Source organism: Rousettus aegyptiacus, unplaced genomic scaffold (genome assembly GCF_014176215.1).
Source record: "Rousettus aegyptiacus isolate mRouAeg1 unplaced genomic scaffold, mRouAeg1.p scaffold_m13_p_16, whole genome shotgun sequence".
Taxonomy (NCBI): Eukaryota; Metazoa; Chordata; class Mammalia; order Chiroptera; family Pteropodidae; genus Rousettus; species Rousettus aegyptiacus.
In genome coordinates, this window is record NW_023416291.1 from 10,654,310 (window position 1) to 10,681,294 (window position 26,985).

General features: G+C 43.5%; 1 long non-coding RNA gene across 2 annotated transcripts in view; it reads right to left on the minus strand.

Moving 5' to 3' along the window:
• LOC107514617 overlaps positions 1-26,985 on the minus strand; it is a 235,651-nt gene that overhangs the window by 97,793 nt on the left and 110,873 nt on the right. For both annotated transcript variants that reach the window (XR_004955015.1, XR_004955014.1), the window contains exon 7: positions 25,463-25,624. This is a non-coding gene — a long non-coding RNA (uncharacterized LOC107514617). The remainder of the gene's footprint in view (positions 1-25,462; positions 25,625-26,985) is intronic.

A 26,985-nucleotide genomic window follows, 5' to 3' on the forward strand; every position in this document is an offset into this window, starting at 1 on the left:
GTAAGTTGCAAACTTGGAATGACTAGAAATGGGCTATCTAGACTCTTATGATCCTTTTCATCTTTAAAAAGTAATCAGAATTCAGGTGTGGAGAACCGATCATCCAAGAACTAAAGTAATAACTGAGAGAGACGAAACCATCATTATAAATTAGAAGTGGCCCATCATTCATTTTCCTGCTACCTTCTCTCCAGGAGAAAGTAGATTCTCTGAAAAAGCTTACTACATTCTTTCATCGCGTGCTCCAGGAATTCAAAAGCTGATCGTGATTATTTCTAAAATAAAGTACAAAGACAGACACTTGCAATTTTCTTTCCCTGTTCCCAGCGGCAGAGTATTTGGACGCAGACCTCACAGAATTCATCCGAGCGATGGGATGAATGCGATTCTGTTTTTTAATAGAACGAGGTTTATCCTTCCTCCATATCCATGCAAAATCCTTTCTTTCCGATTTCCTACCACCGTGCGCCTTCCCACCCTTCCCGCAAAGGCATTTATGTCCGTCTAGCCAGTGTGAATTGTTCTGTTGCTTTGCTACCCACTGGTGACAAATATACTTCCTCGTCTCTCGGTTTGCTGAGAGCTGGAGGATTGATGGGAGTGAAAGAAGAACAGGGATCAACGGCGCAAGGAGAGGATTCATCTTACTAGTCGTCGATTCGAGTGAATCGCCAGGGAGATGATATTTTAAACTCTGAAAGAGTTCTTGGAAGTTTCCAGAATTTCTCCAGAGACACAGATCAATAGACCAGAATAATCAAGAAAAGGCAGCAAGTTTGCAAATGCCACTCACTTGGGTAGGATGTTTTACTTGATGAAGCAAAAGGCTTTTAATGGAATTATTCCAACCGGGGGAAAGAAGGAGCAAATCAACCCTCCACGGAAACGCCTCCAAATTGGAGCTGAAGATAAAAGAAAAGGTGACATTTAATTCCAGTCTCTCAACACGGACGTAGGTGGTACTTGGTTATGTTGTTTGTTCGGTTGATGAAATATTTCCCCGAGCAATCAATGGCCTGTCCACTCGAAATAACGCATGATGATACGAGGGTCCAGGGCCCCATAATTTTGCCGATGACTCACCTCTTTCAGCTGGAAATAACTGAAAATGAAGTCTGCCTGATTGCTGTGAGGCCTCCTTGGGCTTCTTTGATGTTTAAATCTTAGCGCGGACAGTTTGGAGCTAAACTCTCCTCGGCAAAGCAGAGTGATCTGCCCTGTCTCCTTGAACCAGGCACAAAATTCCAAATTTTTAAAGCAAAACTCAACTTTTCAAAACGACAAAGAATTCACACATGGTAGGGGCACAAGTAAGGAGTAAACCCTCCAGCTCCCGAGAACACTTCCCGACATGGCCCTTTTTACCATTTGTTAATTGTAACGCATACAGATCTCTGGGCGCACAGGACGTCCTCTTTCTAGAAGCCCCTCTCCGCGACGCCCCAAGCTCTGCCTGCACCGACGGCTCCCGTGGGACCTGGCTCCTTCCCGGTCACTCTGTCTTCAACCTGATGTGCTCTTCTCCTCCCTCCCTCCCTCTCCTCCTCATTCCTCTCCATCTCCCTCCGGGCGCCCTTCTTCTCTGGTTATGGCAGCCACTTACGCACCCCTGGGTGCTCACACTTGGTTTTACCTGGCAGGGGGCACCAAGGCTGCCCAAGAGAAAGGTCGAGCCTAAGAACGTATAGAAGTCTGAGCTGGAACAAAGCATCTCTTTAACTCGGTCAAAAGTGTCTTCCTGAGCCCATGCTGCATACGCTGTATTGTTAAGTTCTATCCGAGGGGGTCCATATCTCAGGAATCACTGGAAAGTTTCAAACATAATTGATGGCCGGTCAAAAGAACATCCACGGCGTGATGAGCCGCAGAGAGGGAAGGTGCTGAGCTGGTTCGGGATTGCCTGGCGGTGCTTTTCAAATTCCTTTCATCGCCGTCAGCGACAGTAAGCACTGCAGGGTGAGAACGCGCCAGGACTTTGTGGAATGTTCTTAACTGCTGGTGTGTAATCCATACAGCCAGGGGTAGCAGCCCGAGGATAAAAGATTTAAAGAAATGGAGACACAAGAACTGATTTTTTTTTTCTTTTTTGAAAGATAACTTGGAAGGGGGGGGTGGAGAGTGAGAACAGAAAGATTTATGTCGACCCATTGGGAGTACTCTGGAAAGCTCTTTGATGAAGGATCAAGATTGCTTTGAAGGAGACTTTAGTGAAGCAAAAAGTGAGTGTGGTACCCAGGGACTCAGATTGACTGGATCACTCATCAGTCTTCCCGACTTGAGTTTCCTTTTTCTTGCAAATTCTGTATGCTACCAAACTCCTAAATGCTGCTTTACAAAAACATTCTCCTTCTGAAGAGGAGGCTTTTATTTAGCCTTAGTAATTAGTAGAAATCTGACTGGTGGAGCATATGGTAAAAGACAAGAATCCAGAAAAGAGAGTAAATACACTCGAACACGCACCAATACAACGTGCAAAAGAAAAAAAAAATTTAACCGTTATGCACCCCTTTTCCTACTATGAGTTCAGATTTCGAATACGACACTGCAGAAGAGTTGGGACAAGCCCAGGGAACATCATGGGGAGACTAAAGTGCTTAGCTGTTTCTAACAACAGGGGCATCGTGGCTGGGCACGGACGGCTTTGGGAGCAAGAAGCAAAGATGGCCTCGGCTAGAACGGAGAGAACAAAAAACAGAGAGGTCTGAGCCATCAAAGAATTTGCCTGGAACCGGGAATACAAAAGCTTCCTTTAAACAAGGGAAACTACCAGTACGGGTACTATGAAAGAAAGCCTTAACGGGAAAAGATTTTCTAAAAAAAAAAAAAGTCAAGGGGGAAAAGAAACAAGTAACAGCGAATGACATGAGAACTAGAAAAGGCCGACCGCGACCGCTGATAACCAAGGAACGGCCAGAACTCCGGGTTGCCGTTTCCAACACGAGCTGTCAACTGAAGCCGTGTTTGGGATGTTGCTGTCATTATTCTCTTCTGTCCTTGTCTGCTGTGACCATAAACTAATGAGACAGATTTGTTTTTCAGGTTGCCTAAAACTTTTTTTTTTAGGTAAAATTGGCATGTAACATATTCGTTTCACATGTACAGCATCATTCCATATTTCTCTACACTACAGAGTGGTCGCCCTAAGTCTAGTGGCCATCTGTCTCAATACGACTGACCCTCTTTCTCCATTTCACCCACCCCCACAACCCCCTCCCCCTCTGGTAACCATCAATCTGTTCTCTGTATCTATGAGCTTCGTTTCGTTAGTTCATCTGTTTTGCTTTTTCGATTCCACATATAAGCAAAATCATATGGTATTTATCTTTCGCTGTCTTATTTCACTCAGCATAAACCCTCAAGGTCTATCCATGTTATCATAAATGGCAAGATCGTATTCTTTTTGTGGCTAAATAATATTCCATTGTATATATACGACATCTGTATCCATTCATCCATCAATGCACACATAGGTTGTTTCCAAACCTTGGCTATTGTAAATATTGCTACAATGAACATAGAGGTGCATATATCTTTTTGAATTAGTATTTTGTTTTCTTGGAATACCTAGAGTTGGAATAGCTGGATCGCGCTGTAGTTCTATTTGTAATTTTTTGAGGAACCCCAATACTGTTCTCCATAGTGACTGCACCAATTTACATTCCCTCCAACAGTGCACGAGGGTTCCCTTTCTGCACATTTTCCCCCAAAACTTGTTTATTGCCTGTCTTTTTGATAAAAGCCATTGTAACAGATGTGAGGTGTATCTCATTTGGGTTTCAATTTGCTTTTCCCTGATAATTAGTGATATTGAACATCTTTTCATGTTCCTCTTGGCCATCTGCATGCATTCTTTGGAAAAATATCTATTTAGATCCACTGTCCATTTTTAATTAGATTGTTTTGGTTGAAGGGGGATTGCTATTGAGTTGTTTGAGTTCTTTACATATTTTGGATATTAACCTTATCAAATATTCGATTTGCAAATATTTTTTCCCTTTCTGTAGCCTGCCTATTCATTTTGCTGATAGTTTCCTTTGTTGTGCAGAAGCTTTTTAGCTTGATCTTTGAATATAAAAGGGAAGCTTTCATATTTCTAGTTCCAGGCAAATTCTTTGATGGTTCAAACCTCTCTATTTGCATTCTCTCCTTTCTAGCCAAGACCATCTTTACTTCTTGCTCCCAAAACCATAGGGACCCAGCCATGATGCTCCCATCAATAGAAACGGCTAACCACTTTTGTCTCCCCATGATATTCACTGGGCTTGTCCCAACTCTCCTGCAGTGCTGCATTTGAAATCTGAACTCATAGTAAGAAAAGATACGCAGTTTATTTTTGATTTGGTTGCTTTTTTTTTTTTTTTTTGGAGTCAGATCCAAAAATTCACTGCCAAGAACAATGTCAAGGAGCTTACTGCCTATGGTTTCTTCTAGCAGTTTTGTGGTTTCAGGTCTTGCATTCAAGTCTTTAATACATTTTAAGCTAATTTTTGTGTGTGATGTAAGATGGTGATCTAGCTCCATTATTCTGCAGGTGGATGTGGAGTCTTCCCAGTACCATTTATTGGAGAGACCGTCCTTTCCCCGTTGTATATTCTTGGCTCCTTTGTCGTAAATTAATTGAATATGAATATGCAGGTTTATTTCTGAGCTCTCTGTTCTGTTCCACTGATCTACATGTCTATCTTTATACCAATGCTATACTATTTTAATTACTTCAGCTTTGTGATATGGTTTAAAATCGGGACATGTGATATTGCCAGCTTTGTTCTTCTTTGTCGAGATTGTTTCGGCTCTTGGTATATTTTGTGGTTTAATACAAATTTTAGAATTCTTTGGTCTAATTCAGTGCAAAATGCCATTGGACTTTGGATAGAAATTGCATTAAGTCTGCAGATTGCTTAGGGTAGTCTGGATATTTTCACAGTATCAATTCTTCTAACCCATGTGCATGGCCTATCTATCCATATATAAGCTCTCTTCACCTTAAAAATAATTTCTCTATATATATTGCTCTGTTTGGGTGTGTTCACTGCCCCGTCTTCCAGGCTGCTGATCCATTCTTGGCTTCATTTGTCCCATGTGGGATCCCTCTCATGTATTTTTCAGGTCGGTTGTGGTATTCGTCAGCCCTGTGACTTCTCCTTGGTACATTCTTACATTTTCTCTCTCTCTGTTGAAGTCCTCACTGAGCTCATTCGCTCTTAAATTCAGTGAGCATCTTTATGACTATTTCTTTGAATTCTGATCAGCAAGCTTACTTCTCTCCACTGCGCTGAGGTCTTTTCCTGAGGTTTTGTCTTTTTTGTTTGTTTGGAACATATTCCCGTTTCCTCATCTTGCCTGATTCTCTGTTTGTTCTGAGTATTAGGTAAAACGGCTTCTTCTCCCAGTCTTGAATGAGTGGCCTCGTATAGGAGATAAACCTTGTCACTCAATCTCGCCTTAGCTCTTGGTTGGCTCTCGAACCTCTGTGACTGTCTAAGCAGGCTGATATATTCTTCATAGGCCCCCTTCCCTGAGAGCACCTCTCTAGACGTGCAGCAAAGCTGAAGCCACTCCCGGGGGTCGAAGCTCCAGGACAGGTAACTAGGCTTTTCACAGGAAGACTGGGGTATGTTTCAGTCTGCTGTCTGTGCAGTCGGTCCCCTGGGTGTCACTGCCCGCCAAGGGCCATCTTTCTGATTGTTACAGTCCCATGGGGCCCAGGCATGCAAGTATCTCGTAGCCTCCAGGGCCAGGAAATCCAGGGGCATCCCTGTGTAAATTATCCTCACTAGCTTCGTGAGGCAGCGAGAGAGTGCTGAGGGCAGGGCACACCTGCAGGAGAGCGCTGCGCCCCTGCGTGCCCGCCCGCACCCGCCAGGTGGAGGGGGGATGCGCCTGCGTGCCCGCCCGCGCCGGCCAGGTGGAGGCGGGATGCGCCTGCGTGCCCGCCCGCGCCGGCCAGGTGGAGGCGGGATGCGCCTGCGTGCCCGCCCGCGCCGGCCAGGTGGAGGCGGGATGCGCCTGCATGCCCGCCCGCGCCGGCCAGGTAGAGGGGGGAAGCGAACACGACGCCCCCCAGGGCCTCCGTCCGGTCCCGGGAGAGAGTTCCAGCCGTTCCCTGCCACTCCAGCAGATACTTTAAGATTAGCAAATAAACTCCTTCGCATGCAGTCTGAGCACTTTTCAAACCATGCTTTGGTCTTGGCCCCAGAACGAGTACGTCCGCACGCAACCCCTTTCACGGGAGTGTCTCAGATCCCTACGGCCCCGTTGGTTTTCACAGCCAGGCAGTTCAGGGCCTCGTCCCTCTGGTTCAGGTCCCTGGTCTGCGGTGCCCGATGTGGGGCGCGAACCCCTCTCTCCTCAGGGAGGAGCTCCAGACTTGCGAGATCCTTCTGGATTGTAGGCCACCAAGCCGGGCGTGGGGGCTTTTGGCAAGACCACGTCTCCGCCTCTCCCATCTCAACGTGGCCCCTCTTCCCTTCGCTGTGGAGGAGCCGTTCAGCTGGTTTTCGCTTCTTTTTCAGCAGGACCGGTTCCACGTGCAGCCTGAGAGCTGGTGTGTCTCGAGAGGTGGCAACTTCGGGACCTTCCCACGCCGCCATCTCGGACCACACCCACCAAGGCTGATTTTTTTTCTGCAAACAACAGCTGACATATTAAACAGTGCCGATTTTCGAAGAGGTTACGTCTGCTGCTCTTAGATCCCATCATATGCCCGACTTTACATCATCGCATCATTTTCCCAGTGTAGGAGGAACCACGACCTCCATCTCGCCACATCAACCAACTGACGGCTCAGACGCGGTCTATGCACAGTCACAGAGCCTGCAAACGGTGCATGCGAGATTCAAAGAGGTTAATACCGCTGTTCGTAGACCTTAAAGTCCCTGGTACCAGCACCCTATTTTCTGTGTGACTAGTGTTTTGCCTCTGAAGGGAATTTCCAAAGGGAAGTCCCAGAACTCAGCGGAACAATCACACAGCAGTGTTCGTGATGTTACTGGAGTTCGTGTTTAACCTTCCCAGGTAACTCTCTGGAAGAACACCACCAAGCTGGGGACCCGAGTTCTGGTAGTACGGAAATCAGTCACTGGGCACGAAATGAAGTTAGAGGATTATTAGAGCAGGAGGAATTAGTCCTCTAGAGCCCTTTACACAAATACTGAGAAATAGGGCACTCTGGTTATACTGACCAGTGAAGAAATAATACTAGAAAATACGAAAGCAAGCGCCGTGGGGACTCCACCTGCTAGATCACTGCAGCCCCCGCGACAAAATGAAAGAACGATGCTGCCGTTTGCCCTGTCAAGAAACATAAACACAGTGCGTTCTCAAACGTTTAGCGCTCAGACACGTTCCACAGAGGGCCACAGACCCAACGCCGGTGGCCAAACGGCTCCTAGGGGAACACCGTCACTTGGCAATTACTGAAAGCCGCTGCCTCCCCTTACGCTTCCCACAAGTGAGACTACTTTATGAGAAAACTCAGAAACGCCAGTATCTTAAATAAATAACCATCTCTCTATAAGCAACTCATCCTGCATGTAAGGAAACGGTCCAGATACACGACAGCAAACGGACACAGCTTCTCTACAGGGAGGGACCGAGCAGCACCACGTACCCAACCTCGAAGAGTGTCACAGTGACAAACACCCTGCTGTTTTGTAGTATCTGGGAGAGTTCCCTGTGTTTTATTACGTTGTCTGTCATTGCTGGAGTTCCATTGGCATTGTCAACTCCAATGCCTTAGAATTATGGCATTCTCATTTGGTCTATGGGAAAATGGATAGAGTGAACACATAAACTTAGGGGAAGATTTTCTTTTCTCCTATTTGCCAGCCTCTATAAAACCTACTGGTTATCTGAAGCTTTTTACAAAATATGACGGAACTGGCGCAGTATGAAATGTTGAATTTGGACACTCAGAGGAACCCCAGAACCCAAAACAACAGGTCGACATATTAGTAAATGTGATAGCTTTAATGTGGCGTCACTTCTAAGGCACTAAGAGATGAGCGGGGCCCAAGGAAAGGAAGTGTCTGAGGCCACTGGAGGAACCAGAGTCAGAAAATGATCACAGGTGACTTCAGACTTGAGGATGAGTCATCAGAGTCCAAGGAAAGCACTAAAAAATAACTTGAGGAAGGACTGTTTCTTCACCATAACTGGACAACTGTCCGGTACGCCAAGATGATGCTCTCAATTTGGCATTAGCACACCAAAGGAACAAGATGGACTGACATTTGTTGAGATTCCGTCATACGCCAGAGACTTCACGCCACATCACACATCACTTTCCCAGTGTGAGAAGGGCCATCGCCTCCATCTCGCCACATAAACCAACTGACGACTCAGAAGTGAGGTGGTTCAGCCACAGTCACAGAGCTTGCAAATGGCGGACGCAAGATTCCGACCTATCTCTCTGGTATCTAACGCCAGGTCCTTTTCACACCCCTAAGCTGAGCTCAAGTGACATCTAATGAGATGTCTTACTGTTGTGTTCTGCTTTCATGCAATCTGTACTATGAAAGTCCAATTTTACAAAATAGAGTTAACAGGTTAGTATGACAATAATTAGGAAAAAAACTCTCTTTTAAAAATAATTTGCCCTTGGGTTCCTTTAATAAGGGCTCACCAGGAATGCCTTAATAAATGAAAAAAAAAATCATCTCTTGCATAAAGTGGGGTGTGTCTCTATAGGCATGGGGTCACTTTTTCCTGTTGAATCACAGGTTTCCTGTGCTATCTCCCTATCCCGCCCCCTACCGACACCACTGCCAACACTTCTCAGTACTGAGAAGTATCGAGGACTTGTCCTCGAGGCGGCCACAGGACAAGGCCTTAAAGCAGGTGGACACAATGTGAGAGCGCGAGCTCAGTGATGAGAGGACGGGGGTAGCTCCTCGATTCCAAGCCCCTTTGCACTACTGTTCTGATTCACCTTCCCCAGCCTCCCTCTGGAAAGCTTTGCAGCATCCATGTTCTGGTGTGGGGCGCTTATTTAATAAAACATAAACACTGGGCTCCATGGGGCCAGGACTGGGCTCCAAACGAAACCTAACATGTGAAGAGCTCGTAAAGGCCCTTGGTTGCCATGCCGTTGCTCTCATCAGCAGCCTGGTTCAGAAGCCCCATAACGTGTCCTCTCCCCAGGTGACCTGGCTACAGAGCATGTTGTTTGGCGCAGCAGATAACAACCTCCCTTGAAAGAAACTAGTGAGGCATTTTAGAAAATAGAGTCTGCGGCAAATGTGGTCACAGGAATCACAGAGCAACCCCTCAGGACTCGTTTCCTTCGGCATTGCCCTAACGATGCTGCTCACGGTCTAAATGATGGAGAACGGTTCTCCCACTCCCCCTGAGGTCCGTGATGCCCCAGTCTCTTCTCTGCATCGGATGCAGGGGAAACTGAAAGGGTGACAGTGCCACAGAACCTTCTCCTGGTTAACAGAGAGGATTTGGGATCACCTGGAGAGGCTCTGCCTATTGCAAAGAACCTCTGGGCAGTAATGAGCCCTGAGAGATTGATCCGCCTTCAGGAAAAGCATCTCCTAAACTATCCAGGTGCGATTCTAGCCTATGTTAAAGATCTCTAACAGAATTAAGAAAAAATTTCTTAATTCTGCCCTCTTTACAGAAATACGGAGAGAAATGGAAAAGCAATTCATTTACAACTTAAATCGGCATATAAGTGAGTCAACGTAATTAGCCAAACGAAATTGAATTCCTTGATACCAGGTAGATCATTCATAATGGAAGTGCTTTTGTATCTGTTGCGCATTTATAGGACCCGAACTAAGGAAACTCGACCAAATGATTTCCTTGATCAAATTTCTGCTATGGCTCTCCATAGTTTAAAAAAAAAAAAAAATCTCACGTAATGGAGATCGAAGAGAGAATTTCTCTTTTCACACACTAGGCAAACTTCCACTTAGGGGTTCACATTTATTTTTCCCAAATAGCCTATGGCTCATTCCCTCACCTCCTTCAGGTCTATATGCAAATATTCCTTTCTCACTGAGACCTCCCATTACTACCCATTTAAAACTGCAACAATCCACCACACACACACACACACACACACACACACACACACTCTCTCTCTCTCTCTCTCTCTCTCTCTCTCTCTCTCTCTCTCTCTCTCTCTCTCTCGCATAGATGCCCTGTACCCCTTTCACGTTTTTTCTCTATAGTATTTATCGCCATAAAACATACTATATAATTTATTTTTTTTAATTATCTTCCCTTATCAGATAGAAGCTCCACTAGAAAAAAATACACTTGGTCTGTTTTGCTCACTGTCTTGTGCCGTTAGTTATTGAAACAGAGCCTAGTACACCATAGGTGCTCCTTATATGATGGGTAAGAGAACCAAATGAACATACAGCTTCCCACAATACTTAGGGTCTTATATAATCTAAAAGGTTATTGCTTTTCTCAAACAGGTCATGGACTAATGAATATGCAATAGCTACTCCTAGTTAGGGTCTGAACTCTAGTCCTCCTTAAGAGTCTGGAAGGTTGTGATTCCTGGAGCTTTCACACTGCTCTGAAATGTACCTGAAGAATGTCTGTGTTGGGACTTTAGATGTGCATAAATCTCTTTACACTTGGCGACTATGAACTTGGTCCCTACTCAGGGGAGTTGAATTAAATGGCATAGCATCAAAGGAATCAAGTTAATAGCAATATTTCTAAGCATAAATATTGAGGTGCCCTTAATTTTAAGAGGAAGCAAGGAGACAGTAAAAAAATATGCAAAGAGACATTCTTAAAAGAGAAAATGTGCCACGGATTTAACATCTGTCATTCTGACATTGACTAGCTGTGTGACCATGGACAGACTGACTGCTCTACCTCTCTGAGACTGTTTCCCCACCCATCAAATGAGGGTAATAATACATATTGGAGTGGAGACCATCCAAATTTTCATCAGCTGATGAATAGATGACCAAAGAGTGATATATCCATACAATGGAATATTATTTGACATTAATGAATTACAAAGTATTGATACATGCTGCCATATGGAAGAACCTTGAAAACAATATCCTAATAAAAGAAGCCAGTCACAAAAGACCACATACTGAATAGTTGCATTTATATGAAATGTTCAGAAAAAGTAAATCTATATAGGCAGAAAGTAGAATAAGGGTTGCCTAGGGCTTGGGGGTGGGATAGTGAAGTGGCTGCTAACAGGCATGGAGATTTTCGAAGGGAGGATAAAAATATTCTAAAATTGAGTGTGCTGAGTATTTCACTACTCCATGAATATACTAAAAACCATTGAACCGAGCACTTCAAATAGGTGAATTGCATGGTATTTGTATGAGATTTATCGATCTCAATAAAGCTGTTATTAAAAAATAATATCTAACTGGTTTGTGAGGATTAAGCAATATGAAACATGAAAGCTTTTCATTAATTAAGAATATCCTATAGCACATTAGCCATATAAATTACTTTTAAATTTTCTTTGAAAAAGATGTTTTCGATGTCACCCTGTCAATCCGATGATATCTAAAATAAGTCTGAAACTATCAATCACATGTTTTTAAATTAGCATGTGTAACAAATCTGGAGGCTGGCCCCATGGTACAGCCAGGAGTCTGTCTGTCTTACTAAGATTCTGTGTTCCATCGCCATTGCTGAAAAGGACCTGCAGTCGCCCCAGACCTCATCCTTTAATTCTCTAACTACTTGATATCTTACTCTGAACCTAAGCCAATAATGCAAAGATGAACGTGCTGAAAGGTATTTTGGACATAGGAAATCTATTGTAAAAACAGAGGAGCCAAGGGTACGTAAAGCAGGAAAGTCAGAGAATTTTTGCATGTGACATAACCATGTTGGCTCCATTTCTGAAACTCATTTTCCCTTGCATTCAGAGTATCTCTTGGTGGACCCAGTTTTCTCTTGTTTCATTAACTGCTGTTAAAATTTTAGTGACAGAACGAGAAAGCCGTTCAATGAAGATTGCCAAATGTCTAATTAGAAGATGTTGAAAATCAAAGGAGAGGAATCCAGCTGCTAAATATAATAAGCTCGGGCATAAAATCATTGATGAAAAAAGAAAATGGTACCTTCACTTTGTTAAAATGGGTACACATATTAGATATTTTCTGTGATTCGCTATTGATTAAGTCCATTAGGACGAGTTATTGACTAAGTTTCGACTCTACATTGACTTCACATCTGATCAAGCCAAGATCCAGAATTACAGTGAACTCATTGTAACCAGAGAAAAAAAGAAAATCAAACCTGTCTTTCTAAAATTAAAAAAAGTGAAAACCATAAAAGAAAATACAAATTTCATTACCTGAAATTTTTAACCTACTTTTAAACAAGACACATAACAAAGTTCAAAGACAAGGAGGCAGATTGTGAAAGATATTTGAAACAAACATGAAAGACAAAATGTTTATATCCAGAATATAGGAAGAACTTCTATAAATTAATAATAGAAAGACCATCCAATAAGAAAATAAACAAAAAATAGAAATAGGCAATTCATTAAAGAGAGAATACACATCGCCAAGAAACATGACAATAAGTTCACCCTCATGAACATCCAGAGAAATGCAAGTCAGTAATTGTATTTTGACCAGCCAGACAGGAAGAAATGTTAACATCTGAAAAGACCATGCATTGGCAAGGTATCTAGAGAGAGAGATCTATTCACTAGTATTGGCTGTGTAAATCAGAACATTTACTTTGCACCACCTGTTAAAAAATGTTTATACCTATGATCCACCTTTTAGACTCTTGGATAGCTACTCATCAAAAATAAATAAATAACACTGAGGTGTATGCAAAGATGTTCACTGCAATAAAAATCATAGAATTGTTTTTTAAATGTTGTGTATTCAAGAGGTGAAATATTATATAGTAGATAAAATGAATAAACTAGAGCATGGGTATATGGGGGGGATGCATCACCAGAGATAGTTTTGTTTTTAAAGTAATTTGTATAAAATTACATAAAATATAATGTATATATAATACTTTTCATGTTACAAAATACTGTACATTTCATAGATATACATACAAATATACGTACAAAAAATAATCACGTGAAAGAATGTAAACCAGACCCGTGATTGGGAAAATCATCAAAAACGGAGCGCCACTCACAAGGCAGAAAGTGAGATTCAGTCAGTGGTTGAGGAGAACTTTAGCTCTGTCTGAAATATCTTAATAAAAAACAAGAAAAGGAAAATACCAGCCATGTGTTACTTGAGTATTCCTTAGAGTATACGCTTAGGAAAAAGCTTGGAAAGAAGTCTATCGAAACGTTCAAGTGGTTTGCCTTATGGGAGATATATTTGGAATTATTATTTTCACACATATGAGGGGGGCAAGGGTGATTAACACAGGTAGATGTAGGTGCATGTGTAGATATGTTTTCCAAATTCCCCAAGTTTAATAAAAAGTGGAAAACATGGCTACTATACTTTGATATTCAGTCATGTGGAATGATGAGCCTAACTCTAAGAATGCTCTGAATTTCAGAGTGGTAAAGACACTCCGCATATTATAGGGGAGGGATGACCCACTAACTAATCCACTACTATCCATTAGATTAAAAATTAGATTACAATCTTTATTAAGCTTTGAGCCTTCACCTTGGAAATCAGAGAGCAGACCTTTGAAGAAATGAGCAGAAGTAGATTTTTGTGATTAAATATTACTACATAATTTGTCTTAAACACTTCTCCTTTTTAAAATGTCAAGATAATTATATGTTAAATATCACCTTAATAAGCCCTAGAAATTCCGTTTTTAATTATAGAAACTTAGGAAACATGAGCTTCTAGCCTTACACCATTTAACTCTGACCCTATGGAATTTGCAGGTTATTCCAGAATCGTTCATTACCTGGTTACAAACTAGTGGACAATGTGACATTTTTCTTGGAAATGATATAGGATAATATGATGGAAAATAACCACACTGTTTCTATTGTGCCTCTCCTGTAAGGATATAAATAAGTTGAATTGTGTTCCCTTGATTTATGTTTATGACTATTATTATGATGATTTATTTTGGGTTGAGTGCTGACAGCGTGCTGAGTGCTATACCAGACTCATAAGAAGAAATGGTTATGCCCCAGAGGCTTACATACCAAGACAAACAATTCAGCCATAAAATACACTGGCTAAGAGATGCTTAATCTCAGCAGTGCAATGCTTCTTGGAGTTTGTACGTAGGTGAAGAAAATTTCCTCCTCCTTGGGGGAAGAAGGTTAACACTCTTTGAAAGACTTTGAGAGCCAGTTTTCAATAGAGATTTCATACAGGGGTAAAGAAACATCAGAGAGCATGCTCTTAGAGCAGCAAAGGAGATGGTCGATTGAGGGTTCCCAGCAAACAAACAGCTTTAGGTATTGAGTCAGGTATTATAGTTATTATAAGATTCCCCTTCAAGGGCTTCAGTCTAGTGAGCTTACTCAACCGTCTGATTCCAGGCAGGTTTCAATGTGCTACTTTTATATCACAACCATCTCAAATCTGTGCTGGAATACTACTGATTATGGATGTCTAAACAGACCAATATTTCAAAATGTATATTTTAAAGAACACTAGGTTTGGAGGTTCTTTTTAGGCATGACGAATTTTTTTTAAAAATCTGTGAAAAAATAAACTTGAGAAACGCTGGGTTAAACAAAGTGAAAGAGGCATCTCTGTTGCAAGAATCCTCAGAGTTATCCATCGGGCCGTGAAAATTGTGAATCTGAGTTTGACTTCAAAGTAATCTTTGGCAGAGCACTTCACAGGACTAGTGCTCTGAGAAACGCACACTGGGAAACAGCAAGGTCGGTGGAAGACAGAACAAAGGAGGGAATGAATTAAACTTCCAGTTTGTTTTAACCATAACGATTGCTGGAGTCCTTTGTTTTCTGATTCGAGGGCTCGAAGGACATAATGTTCCCCAGTGTCTCATGCAGCTGAGCTGATCAAGGCACAACCCACAAGCACGGCTGGAAGGATAATGAGGGTAGCACGAGTCTACGCATTCGTGGTAGACACCCTCCGAGGTGAGTCCCCAAGCATCCCTGCCTCCTGGCATTCCTGCCTTTGGGCGGTCCTCTCCCTCAATAAAGAGGGCTGGCTTATGTAACCAAATTGGATAGTGTGGAAATAATGGAGGGTATCACAGCGTCTACCTTGCTGTTTTGGATCACTTGCTCTGGGGAAAGCCGGCTGGCATAGTGTGAGAACACGCCCCGTGGAATCCACGTCACGAGGAAGAGTCCCGCCTACAGCCACGTCACTGAGTCCTACCAGGAGCATCATACCAAGTCTTAGGATAACCGTAGTCTTAGCCAACATCTTGACTACAACCCCATGAGGGACTCGGAGCCAGTGTCACCCAGCTAAACTGCTCCCAAATTTCTGACCCACAAATTTGCATAAGATAATAAATGTTTGTTGTTTTAAGCCACCTAAGTCTGAGGGTAATTTGTTACACGGCAATAGAAAACTAATACAAAAGTCTAGATTTTTCAGGATTTCAAATATTCTGTCCTCTTGCTCAACCATGTGTCCTAATTTGGGGGTTCAAAATATTTGATCACCAGAAGAACTGCTTGCCTTGCACACAGAGTTAGAGTACCTGAATCTCAATCTGTAACTGGACCAAAAGAGCTCTCAAAGAAAGATCTACATGGCACTCTTTAAGAATACACCACAACTACCCAGTTCACTGAAAATTCTATTTCCTAGATGGAGCAGGCCAACTTCACAATGAACTGATAAAATCACAGATCACTATCGAGCCTCTTTGGGAAAGCAAGCCCACTTAACGAGGTTATCGAGAATGAGAAAGTGGACTCTACTATCGAGGTTGACACTGATATTGTCTAAATTCCACTCGGAGGTAAAGCAGAAGGATCAGGCTCTTACACTAACTGAGCTGAGGTGTGGAAGTGAATCCAGCTCTCCCCTGTGCGGCATTAGAAAAGAGGGAAACGAATCATGTCCAAGCACAAGGACAAGACTGGGAATAAGAGCCACATAAGAGAGACAGACAGCTGTGCAGAGATGTGACTACATGGGCCAGGGGGCCTGGAACCAAGGTGACAAGGACAGAGCAGTGGGTCTAGAAGGATACGACCCGGTGTATCAGTTGGAGCCCTGTGGAAGGGAGCTGTGAAGGACGCTGAGCAACTACGGAAAGAGGGTGATCCAACCCAGATGCGTGAAAAATCCCCGGATCATACAGGAGAAACAGACTGACCTGGAAGTAATCGATATGCAGGTTAGGCAAGGTTCATAGAGCCATGCAGGAGCAGCACACTCAGAAGAGGCTGTGAGCTGTGATGAGATGCCCATCAGTGGGAAATGGAGCATCAGGAAAGGGGCCTGTCTGAGCTATGACCTTGGGCTCATACCCGAAAACAAGTGAAAGGAGAAAGAAAGCAGAGGGGAGAGAGGGAGAGACACAGAGAAGTATACAGACTTCTTCGTCATGGTAATCACTGCTCCCCAGAGAGAGGTTTGGGAAACCCTACCAGGCTATCTAGCACAGTATGGGTTTCTGGGTGAAGAGGCAAAGCACAGGACAATAACCACAGGTGTCTGGAGCAGAGGTGTCTCTGACACAAGGATGTGGGTGCTTGAGTGCATTTTCAGTCTTGCACTACGTCGGCAAACTTTTAAGGAAATTTGCACAAAGAAGTCGAATTATTTTCTCCCACCACACCAAGCCCAGAAATGTCCGTGACCAATGATCCATTACAGCCACCGGTAGAAATAAATTCACTTGAAACTTTGCAACAGGCTCGATACACCGTCTGGCCCAGGGAAACACACGTAGCGGTGATCAGTATTCTTCTCTGGCTCCGGACTTGGGGGATAATTACAATTAAGCTTCCATGGATTAGCCGCCAGCGGGGCAGGAGAGGGCGGTATTTTATATCTCTACCTTTTCAGCAAATTTGGGCACGTGGGTTTTTTTCCTTCTCCATGGAAAACAAAACAAAACAAAAAAGTGATTTCCAATTAATTCAGGAGAACATCAACATTACTGAAAATTGCACTGCTCCCCACAACAGAATCAATGAGGTACAGAGCGACCCTCCTCATTGTGATAGAAACGCAAGGGTCACTCACGGAGCCCCTGGTTTACGTTTTTCAATTAGGAGGTAATCGGTGTGCCATTATGAGTAAAAATTGTTGGAATGACCTTTTGGCTCTATATTTTAACCAGCAAGTCTTTGGGGAGGACTTGATTGAAAGCACGACAGGAGAACAAGGCAACGTATACTGATGATAAATAAGAACAATCATCACACTTATTATCTGATAAATGATTTATTGTGATTTGCCATTAATCCATCTCGAGCCGCCCCCTGGATGAAACATGCCCCGAAGACTAACTTCTTCAGCTTTTCCCACATTGTGTCAGAAATTCGTGTCTGAGGAGCATGAAGGAAGCACTTACCTGGAATATAAAGAACTGTCTGTCACTGCGTACTTGATCATTTTAATCAGCGCACATAAATTACGCCCCTTGTATAAATGGCGAATTGGTACTTCTCACTCGGCTTCAAACAAAAATCTGTGAGAAGCCGCTTCGAGGAGGAACCACAGCTCGACACTTAAGAACCTGTTATATTTTTAAACCTTGTTTTCCATTCTTGTTAAAAGCCATCCGTCCACGCATTTTTCAGTCGACACCTGTAGCATACTCCTAATTTCAGAGTGTGTGGACTATTATCATAGGATAGTTGAATTCTTTACAAGACTCCACAAATCCAATTGGTAAGGGTTGGTTGAGTCTATAAAAATGATTCTTAATGTTGGAGACCAGTGACAAATGTGGTCCCTTCTACTGCATTTTACTTGTTGGTAATTCATATATATATATATATATATATATATATATATATATATATATATATTAAATTATTTTTAACTCTGGTGCCAGATAAGTATGTAGACCTTTCGGACATAAAGATCACTTTCCCTAGTAACTTCATCTACTGATGTCTTAGAAAAAATAATATTAATCTATTTTTTCTCTTTGTGCCATTGAAACTGACCCATGGTGTCTCTTGTTCAAAGATGAGGTTTTAATTCTATTTATTCTCTATTTTATAATTTTTGCCTTTTCAAAAATAGACTTTTTAACTAAATTTGATTTTTTATTATTTGCTTCTGATGCTAAACATGTATTCTTTGGTAGGATTTCTTTATTCATGCTTTTTTTCTCTTGACATATTTGGTCTCTGCTTTGCTATTATTTACTTAGTCATCCTATCTATCAGCTTGGATTCATTTCTCAGGATTCCAGGAATATTTTTTAATCAACAGCACACTGATATTGGGCCGAAATCCATGTATAATGATCAGAAATTACACACTAGTATCATCCATTGTGGTCTCCCTTGCGACGGAACTAGGCTAGGACAGACCTGAAGTCAAGGGTTCTCTCCTCGGCTTTCAGGTATCGAAAGACACTGAAATATTTTTTAAGGTCTGTCGAGAATGCGATTATACAACTGCTGAAGCAATTTGACATCCTCGGAGTCAGGAAATTCTTCCTCATAGCTATTCAGATTCCTCCGGCTGCATTAGAAGCCCACTTTAAATTTGATTTTGGGACTGACCAGGAGACTCACTGAATTCCTTTATTTACAGATGAAGGAACAGAGGAGAAGTAGACATCATGAGCTTTATGACCAGTGCGTCCTCAGCAACGGATGGGGCATTGGGGGCAGGGGGTTTTGATAGGCATCCTGACCCGCAGTCAGAAAGTCTTTTATCCACTCTCATGAGATGAGCCAGGATCCACTTCGTAGACCCCCAACTGGAACAACCCTGAAAGACCCCATCCCCGCATGCTTTACAGAGTGAAGCAACAGAGTCGAGAATGATGAGTGCTCTCATGGCATTATAATTTTAAATAATGGGTAAATACTTAGATTATACTCAATTTAAAGACAAGGCTACATAAGCCACAGAACCTCCCTTCATGTGGAATCATAGAACTGTTTAAGGAAAGCCAAAAGGACCACACAAAAAAGAATTCTTTGCAGCTTTCTCTTGTCTGGCATGAGAAATAGATGTCACTAATGCAAATTGGGGCAACTGAAGGTCTTGAGATAATGCAGCATTCAGTATTTTAACGCCAACACCACGAGAATTCACGAAAGGGAAAATTATTCTTTCTCCTATGTCTCTCTGCTGTACATATATATGTGTCTGTCTCTATGTGTGTGGCTTGCACCACTCAAATATATTACTGACAAAAAAATAAATAGCAAAAGGAGTATTCTACTCCCTTCCAACCAAAATTAATGTGAGTTTCTTACAGGTATGTTCCTCTTTTTAAAAGATAATCCACTTTGAAAACTGATAATCCAACTCTCCCCATCTGGAAGCTCGCAGGGGAATCAGGTGGGTGGCGTTTGATTTACGAAGCTTAGCATCATGCTCATGGGCAGATCCTCCTGTTTAAAGCGATTCCAGAAAGAGCCTGTCTGTGAAGATGCTTGCGATGGAACTTTCCAGCACTCTCTACCAAGCACGACAGAGCTCACATTTCAGAAAATTCCAGATTGCCTACGGGCTGCCTAAGTTACCACCTGTGGTTTGGATCTAAGCAAACAGAAACCTAAAAGAGGAGACAAAATCGGCAGTAAACGTCTGAGGTGCCAGATCCACGGACACCGGGAGCCAAGGGAAACAGCAGGGAAGGCCTTGAAGCGACCCTCCCGGGTGCTTGGCATCGGGGAACCTGTCGGGATAAATCAAGTGACTGAACCGTCAGTAATGAAAAGCGCGATCTGTGAAGAGAGAACAAAGACTTGGGGAAAGAAGGGCTTGCGCCATCGATCCGAAGGAGGTGGATTTGCAGTGAAATGCAGATGGAGGACGAAGGAGGTAGCAACGCTGGTGATTTATGAGTTAAGGTAAAAGACATACATGAAATAAAGGGAAATTAGCAGTGGGGGGTCCTCGATGCACTAGTAAATCCTGATGAACTCACCGATAAATGACTACAGAGGGGGGAAAAAAAACAGACAGCCATGTCCGCATAAATAAATAAAACACAGCACGCAGTATAAATCTCGGCAGAGATGTCTCACCTCTTCCCCTTCTCCTCCTTCTGACTCCCAGACAAGTATGGCCACCAGGACCTCTGTTTAACTTCTTGCCTTGGAGTGAATGGCGATATTCTGAGTTTCAGTCCTGTAAGTCCCTCAGGCAGATTTCGATCGCTCTGGGATTTAAAGGCGCAGCATAAATAAGCCAACCAGAAGTAAAATGCTAAATGACAGGATCACAAAACTCTGCGACTCCGGATTTCAATTACCGAGACATTTCTTAAGGGGTAATAAAAAAGAGCAAAATGCAGGTCATCCGGGAATTTTGAGAGCCGTGTGCTATTAGTGGCTTGTTTCATAAAGTGGAAAGGGCGGCGAGAGGTGAGTCAATTTGGGCCCGCTCACGACACGTAAGGAAGAAACAATCAGGAATCTCGAGGTGAAGGGCACTTGGGAGCATGACCTGATTCCATTTGCTATGCTGAGAGGAGCCTTATTTGTGCAACTTCTCACAGATATACAAAGTAGGGGAAAAGGTGAAGCCATAAGAGAGAATTCCACCCCAAAAGTTAAAACTCACAAGGGAAAAATCTGTGAAGCGAAATTACACTGTGAAATGTCACCCTCTAAAGGGCTTAAACAAGAAGTGTGATAAATGTTATTACTCCGCAGTGCCATAAGGGTTTGAGGACTCAATCACTGCTCTGATTTTCCCCTTAAAGTGCAAGGAGGCAGTTATAGGAAAACAGACCCTGTTCCAAAGTGCTTTCCGGCCAAAGGCTGCAGGGAGAGAGGCGAAATGGGAAAGCCACTGACACGGCCATCGAGCTCATAAATAACTTCGGATCATCACTACCTAGTTGCCCTCTTGGGCTTAAAGGCACCATAAGGTCAAGGTAAGCAAAGAATGAATAAAGTTCAAGGTCAGACAGGCCAGGGAAAATCCACTCAAGAACCAAAGTAAAACCAGACTAAACCAATCTTTAAGACTGATTTTCTCAAAGAGCTCAGCAAAAACAGTTGCAGGAAACCCCCCACTGTCACTCCAAGGTCAGGCGAGTGTGTCTAAGACCGGAGAACAGCTGCACTTCTAATCCGGGACAGCGATAAAAGAATATGTAAGCAGTTAGAAAGCAGCACCCATGGGGATGGGCCCGGATATGTGATCCCAAAGACTTCTACAAAATGCGTGTGCATGTGCACGGAGAGCGAGCTAGAGAGATATCTATATAGATATAGGTATAGATATAAGTATAGATGAGAGAGAGAGAGAGAGAGAGAGACAGAGAGACAGACAGACAGAGAGAGAGAGAGAGAGAGAGAGAAAGAGAGAGAGAAAGTCCATGTCACGTCACATGTCATCATGGACTCTCACTGTAGTGCAAGAAATTTTAACAAATCGAATGTGTCATTTTAAACATTTTTTTCGATTTCATCTCATCCCTTGAAATGTCAACATTATATATATAATGTTTAATATAAGACGATATCATCCAAGTCGCAGCCTTTCCGGACCGCAGCCAGCTAAATGGAGTTCTCCACGAAAGACCCATAAATTAAGAGACGCATCTGAGGACAGAAAGGACAGCGAGGCTAAGAATACGAGGGAGTTTGTTCCCCCAGACTCTCTTTGTGTTCAGGAACGAGTAGCGGGGAACACGTCACGTTCTCTCCCAGCGTGCGAAGCCACTTCCGAGCTCATCAGTGCATCAAAGATACCACCAAAAGCAAGATGGAAGACTCTGAGCTCAGCTTCCAGCTTCCCCGGCAGAAGTGCCAAGAGGCCACCCTCATAGCCCAGAGCGACGGACAAGAGAAGGTGCCATGACGTGCTAATTTTTTTTTTTTTTTAAAGACAAAGTTACAGAACAATATGTGCATATGATGTCATTTTAGCTAAAACACACACGTTATAAGTGTATGCGTTTTATGAGCATAGAAAAAGATCTGAAACAATAGACACAACTCTTTAACCATGTTTGTTCGAGTGAAAGTGAGAATGGACAGCTGACTATTACTTTGACTGGATTCATTTCTGCATTAATTTTTGTAATAATTGTGTCTTATTTTTATAACTTTAAAAAACAATTTCGATCTCAGAATTCAGCCTTGAGACTTTCTAGCTGTCTTCTACGGTTGCTTGTTAAAATAAACTAATATTTGTCCATTCAACTTCTGTGAAATCTCTTAGGGTCAAGACTTTATTTACCTTCTCTATGAAAGACAAAAAGACCGAGTTGATGCTCTACGTTAAGGAGACAAGAAACAGAACAACTATGTACAGCACAGGAGCCTGGTCTAGATCTGGACCAAAGAAAACTCTTTTTTTATATTGTTATAGAGAATATATTAAGACGATTGACAAAATTTAAATAAAGTCTATAGATTTAATAGTAGTATCCATTCAATTCCTTGATTTTGATAACTGCACTGTAGGTAAGAAAACATCTTTAGAATACTCACTGAAGTATTTAAGCATAAAGGGGCATTTAACTTGTCTTCTCGATTTGGTAAGAAAAAAACAGATATATAAATACAGATATAGATATAGATATATGAAGAGAGAAACCAAATATGATAAAATGTTAACATTTGGGCAGTCTGGCTGAAATTTATATACAAATTCTTTACACTATTCCTGCAACTTTTCTATAAACCTGAAATTATTTCAAAATAAAGTTTTAAAAAAAAAATCCAGAAAAATAAAAGGAAGGACACTTGCCTTCTCTTCTACTCTTTTCTTACAAAGGATGCTCTGGTCACCTGTTTTGTTTGTTTAGTTGGTTTTATTCATTTATGTCGTTTGATCTCGCCCGTGAAAGCTGACCTATCTTCAGGAGGAAAAGCGAGTTTTCACAAATATTCAAAACTACTTCAGCTAATAAACATCTCAAGATATTTCACAAGCAAACATCAATAGCATGTGTGATTAACTTGGCTTACTAACCAGTCGGAAGATTTAAGGAGTTTGGAGAAAGGCGGAGTAAGTCAGAGGTAGGACCGGAAACAGAAACCAAGCCTCCTAGCAGCTCACGCAGTATTTTTGAGGCAGACTCTCGTGATGCAGCAGCTTTTTACGGTGCGCGTCACCCCTGGGGCGCGCCAAGATTTCATCACAGAATGAGGCCGAGTCCGCTGTGTGCTGCGACTCGTCCTACCGCCCTGCACCCCATCAATCACAAGCAATCATATCTTCTCTATGAGAAGATAAGGGCTCTGTTTCTGTTTCCAGGACCATTGCTCTCCTTCCCTGCCTCACGTGGCCTCATGTGATTCAGAAGATAGACTGCATTCGGAGAATGAAAAATAGAGGAGTCTGGATCCCGGTGCCTCTCTCCATCATTCCGCAAGCAGCAGAACATTAGCTGCCTTGTAAGGAGCTCCACTCCCTCTAACAAGATGAATTTCTTTCCTAAAACAGGTTCATACTTAGGGCTTCTCCACCAGCAGTGTGAGCACCACTCTGAGAAAAAAATATATATATACACATTGCTAGAAGAAGCCCAAATGTGGACTTTAGAGAATGCCGTAGGCCTCACCTTGGGAGAAAAGGAGATACCCAGCATTCGCAAATAACGGACCTTAGCAAAAAGCGATTAGGAAATATTCTCCCTGGATCCCGACAGAAACAGGGAGGCAGGCAGAACTCCAAAGTCATCAACGAGCCAACAATGGCTGCAGAGACTTTCTACAGCAGCATTCGCGAGGACGAAAACCTGTCCACTCAGGGCGAGGTCCTCGCACCGGCAGCTTCGGCTCCACCAGGGGGCCTGTGAGAAACACTCTTTGGCTCTCACGCTCTTTCGTGAATGTTTAATCGGTATCTGCCTTTTAGCAAGACCCCCAGGACATTCTTTTGCACACTGGAGCTTGAGAAACACTGGACCAGAGAAAATGGCACAACAGACAGCCCGAGCCTGGGAGGGCGGACGTAAAACATACGCGTCCGCACAGAACACACTGCTCCGAGGCAAACGGGCCCAGAAATGAAGAGCCTGTTCTGGTCTGAGCTGCCCACAGCCAGGCATGGGCACTGAGCAGCTTCGCCCATTCACCCAGCCCTCCGTGGGTCCTGACTCCAGGACCCGCACGCGCCTCAGCGAAGGGCAGGCACTCAGCGGCCTCGTGGCCCGCTGTCTGAGAAGGAGCTCGTGTGATGTTCCTCTCTCCTCCCACGAAGGTGACGAAGGTGACGAGTCATCCCTATTGATTTGCAAATGTCGAACCATCCTTGCATCCCAGGGGTGAGTCCCCCTTGAGCGCAGTGTGTGATTCTTCTGATGAGCTGTTGAATTTACTTTGCTCGTGTTTTGCTGAGAACTTTTCTATCACACTCGTCGAGGACACTGGCCTGTAATTTCCTATTTTTTAATAGTCTGACTATTCTATTTTTAGCTGTCTGGGAGACTCAAGGAAATATCTTCCAGTTATTGAGTCACTACTATGTACCAGGCCCTGTCTTAGGCACTGCACACACATCATTTCATTCAACGCTTGCAAGAACCCTGTAAATGTAAGATCATTAGCTACATTTATTAATTTAAAAACTGAGCCTTTGCCCCAAATCACAGCAAGAATATGTTTGAGCTCGGATCCCATTTTGGGGTCTGTTCTGTGTTCTTTCTCGTATACCACAGCTACACAGAAACTATTAATTTTAATCTTCTCATTCCTTAAAGGAAAAAAAAAAAAGCCTATTCTATATGACCCCACTTCCAGAGGAAACTAGATTCTGTCCAAGGCGGTATATCTGGTTTCAGCAAGGCCAAATATTGCTCGAGAGTTATTATTGGAGAAAGGAAGGAAATTTATGAAATGTGATGGAATCTTTGTCTGATGGCCTTCTAAGGGCCCCAGAGGTCAGGTCATCCAAGCCAAGGGTGTCCCAAACCATGCATTTCCCTTAAAGCACTGCCTTGAATGGTGATAGAAGGAGAAATTCACTCCCACAAGAAGCGCCACATTTCATTTATACATTTCGCCCTCCGGGGGAGCCAGAAAGGCTCCCATTCTTCCTTGGAAGCCACACGGAATAACCCCAACGCCCTCCCTTCAACAGCCTCTCAAGAACTGAAGGCAATAAACAGAACACACACAAAAGGAGAATTTCTCCTTCGCCATGAAACAGACTTGGTCTTTGGTCTCTTCCTTACAGCACGTGACCGCCGATCCCTATTCCACCCTGCTTCCTCCCCCAGGCACGTGCTTTAAAGCGAGCACCTGTCGCCCATCGCACAGCTGGGGCTGTGGTGCCCCCGAGGCAGAGTCTTGCCCTCCTTCCGGTTTCACTCGATCTATCTCCTTCCAGTCCCTCGCACGCAAACTGATCCCGACGGTCACCCATCTACTGAAGGGCAATGCCACCGCCGACGACCCGAACACACCAACTCCCCGGAGTGGTCCACCCACCCGCTCACCCACCTGCCTCCGAAGGCTCCTGTTTCGAAGCGGCAAGGTGATCAATCAAGTCGGTCTCATGTTCTGCAGCCCACGTGGGACAGGAAAAAATTAATGGCGCTGGCTGTTCTCACCAGAAAAGCAACTCAACTAGACAGCAGCCTGCACGACAGGCACATAGTCATCCTGGAAGAAAGCGAGAAAAAAATTATATAGAGTTAGATATATACATATCAATATATCTATATATATAGTAAAAAGCCATCTGCCAAAGGCCATAGGCTTATGCTCTACCAACCTACGTAAAAACTAGGATTCCTCCTTTCACTCAGTGCTTACGCATTTCACAGACGGCAAAGGCAGCGAAGTCAGAAACACTTGATTGAGAGTCTAAACTCAGCCCCTGGGGTTTGCGGATTGGGACTTCCAGGGCAACTCAGTGTGAGTGGACGCACTGCAAGGAAATGCCCCTCCACACCACCCAGCACGGGCTCTCGGCTGCTCCGCTTCAGTTCCTGCCCACCAGACCCAGGGAGTAAGGGCTGGCACACTCTCCCTCCGCCTCTCCCCCTGCCTTCTCTCCCCTCTCCCCCTCTGCCTGCCCAACCTACAACCTCGTTTCGAGACAAGGCCTCTCCACTACGAAACTCACGTCCACCCCTCGCACAGGAAGAACCGTGAGGCGTCGAGACCTCGTCTGGTGAGCTTTCCACACGCCCGCTAGGCCCGGCCTCTCTCCCTCAGCGCTCTCAGAGGAAATGGCCTCTCTAGACTCCTTATACCTCTTTACCCAGACCTACTCGGACTTACTCGCCCTTAAACATTTGTTGCCTCAGTTAGAGCTCCCACCACCAGCTCAATGTACATGAACACAGCGCAGAGTGATGTGGTCTCCACCTGCCCTCCACGGAGATCCGGGGCATCCTTGGGGGGCAAAGGGGAAGGCCACAAATGGCCTCAGACCCCCATCACATCTCTTGCTTGTAGACATACGAACTCTATGTAGGATTTTCCATTAATGAGAATACTCCTCCATTCAAAAGAAAAAAAAAAAGCGACATTACCACCAGGAGACATATTCCTTTCCTCACTTATCGTCCCACGACTGTGAAACACACACAGAGTGATGTGTGCCTTTTCCACCTGGCCATAAGAGAGAGAGAGAGAGCCGAGAAAATTCTTTGTGTTTGGGCAGTAAAAGGCCACAAACAGGGAGAACGTTCACTGCTTCGGCGCCTCCCAGTGCCCAGGTGATACAACAACAGAGAACTTGGGATCCCCCAGTCCGGCTCTGCATTATTCAGGAAAATGGAAACTCGCAGAGGTTAATGGCTCGTATCACTAACTATGGAGCAAAATCTCTTTGCACGGTTTTTTATATGTCGTGGATCCTCAGTGTTGAAAGAACGAATGTTACATAATTAATTTGTTAACGTATGACCGGTTTGTTCCAGAAAAGAATTCGGGTGGTTTTCTAAAAGATATAAAACAGAGAAATGGTATTTAATAAGAGTGAAATAAGAATGAGCTAGATGCCTTGAACCCAA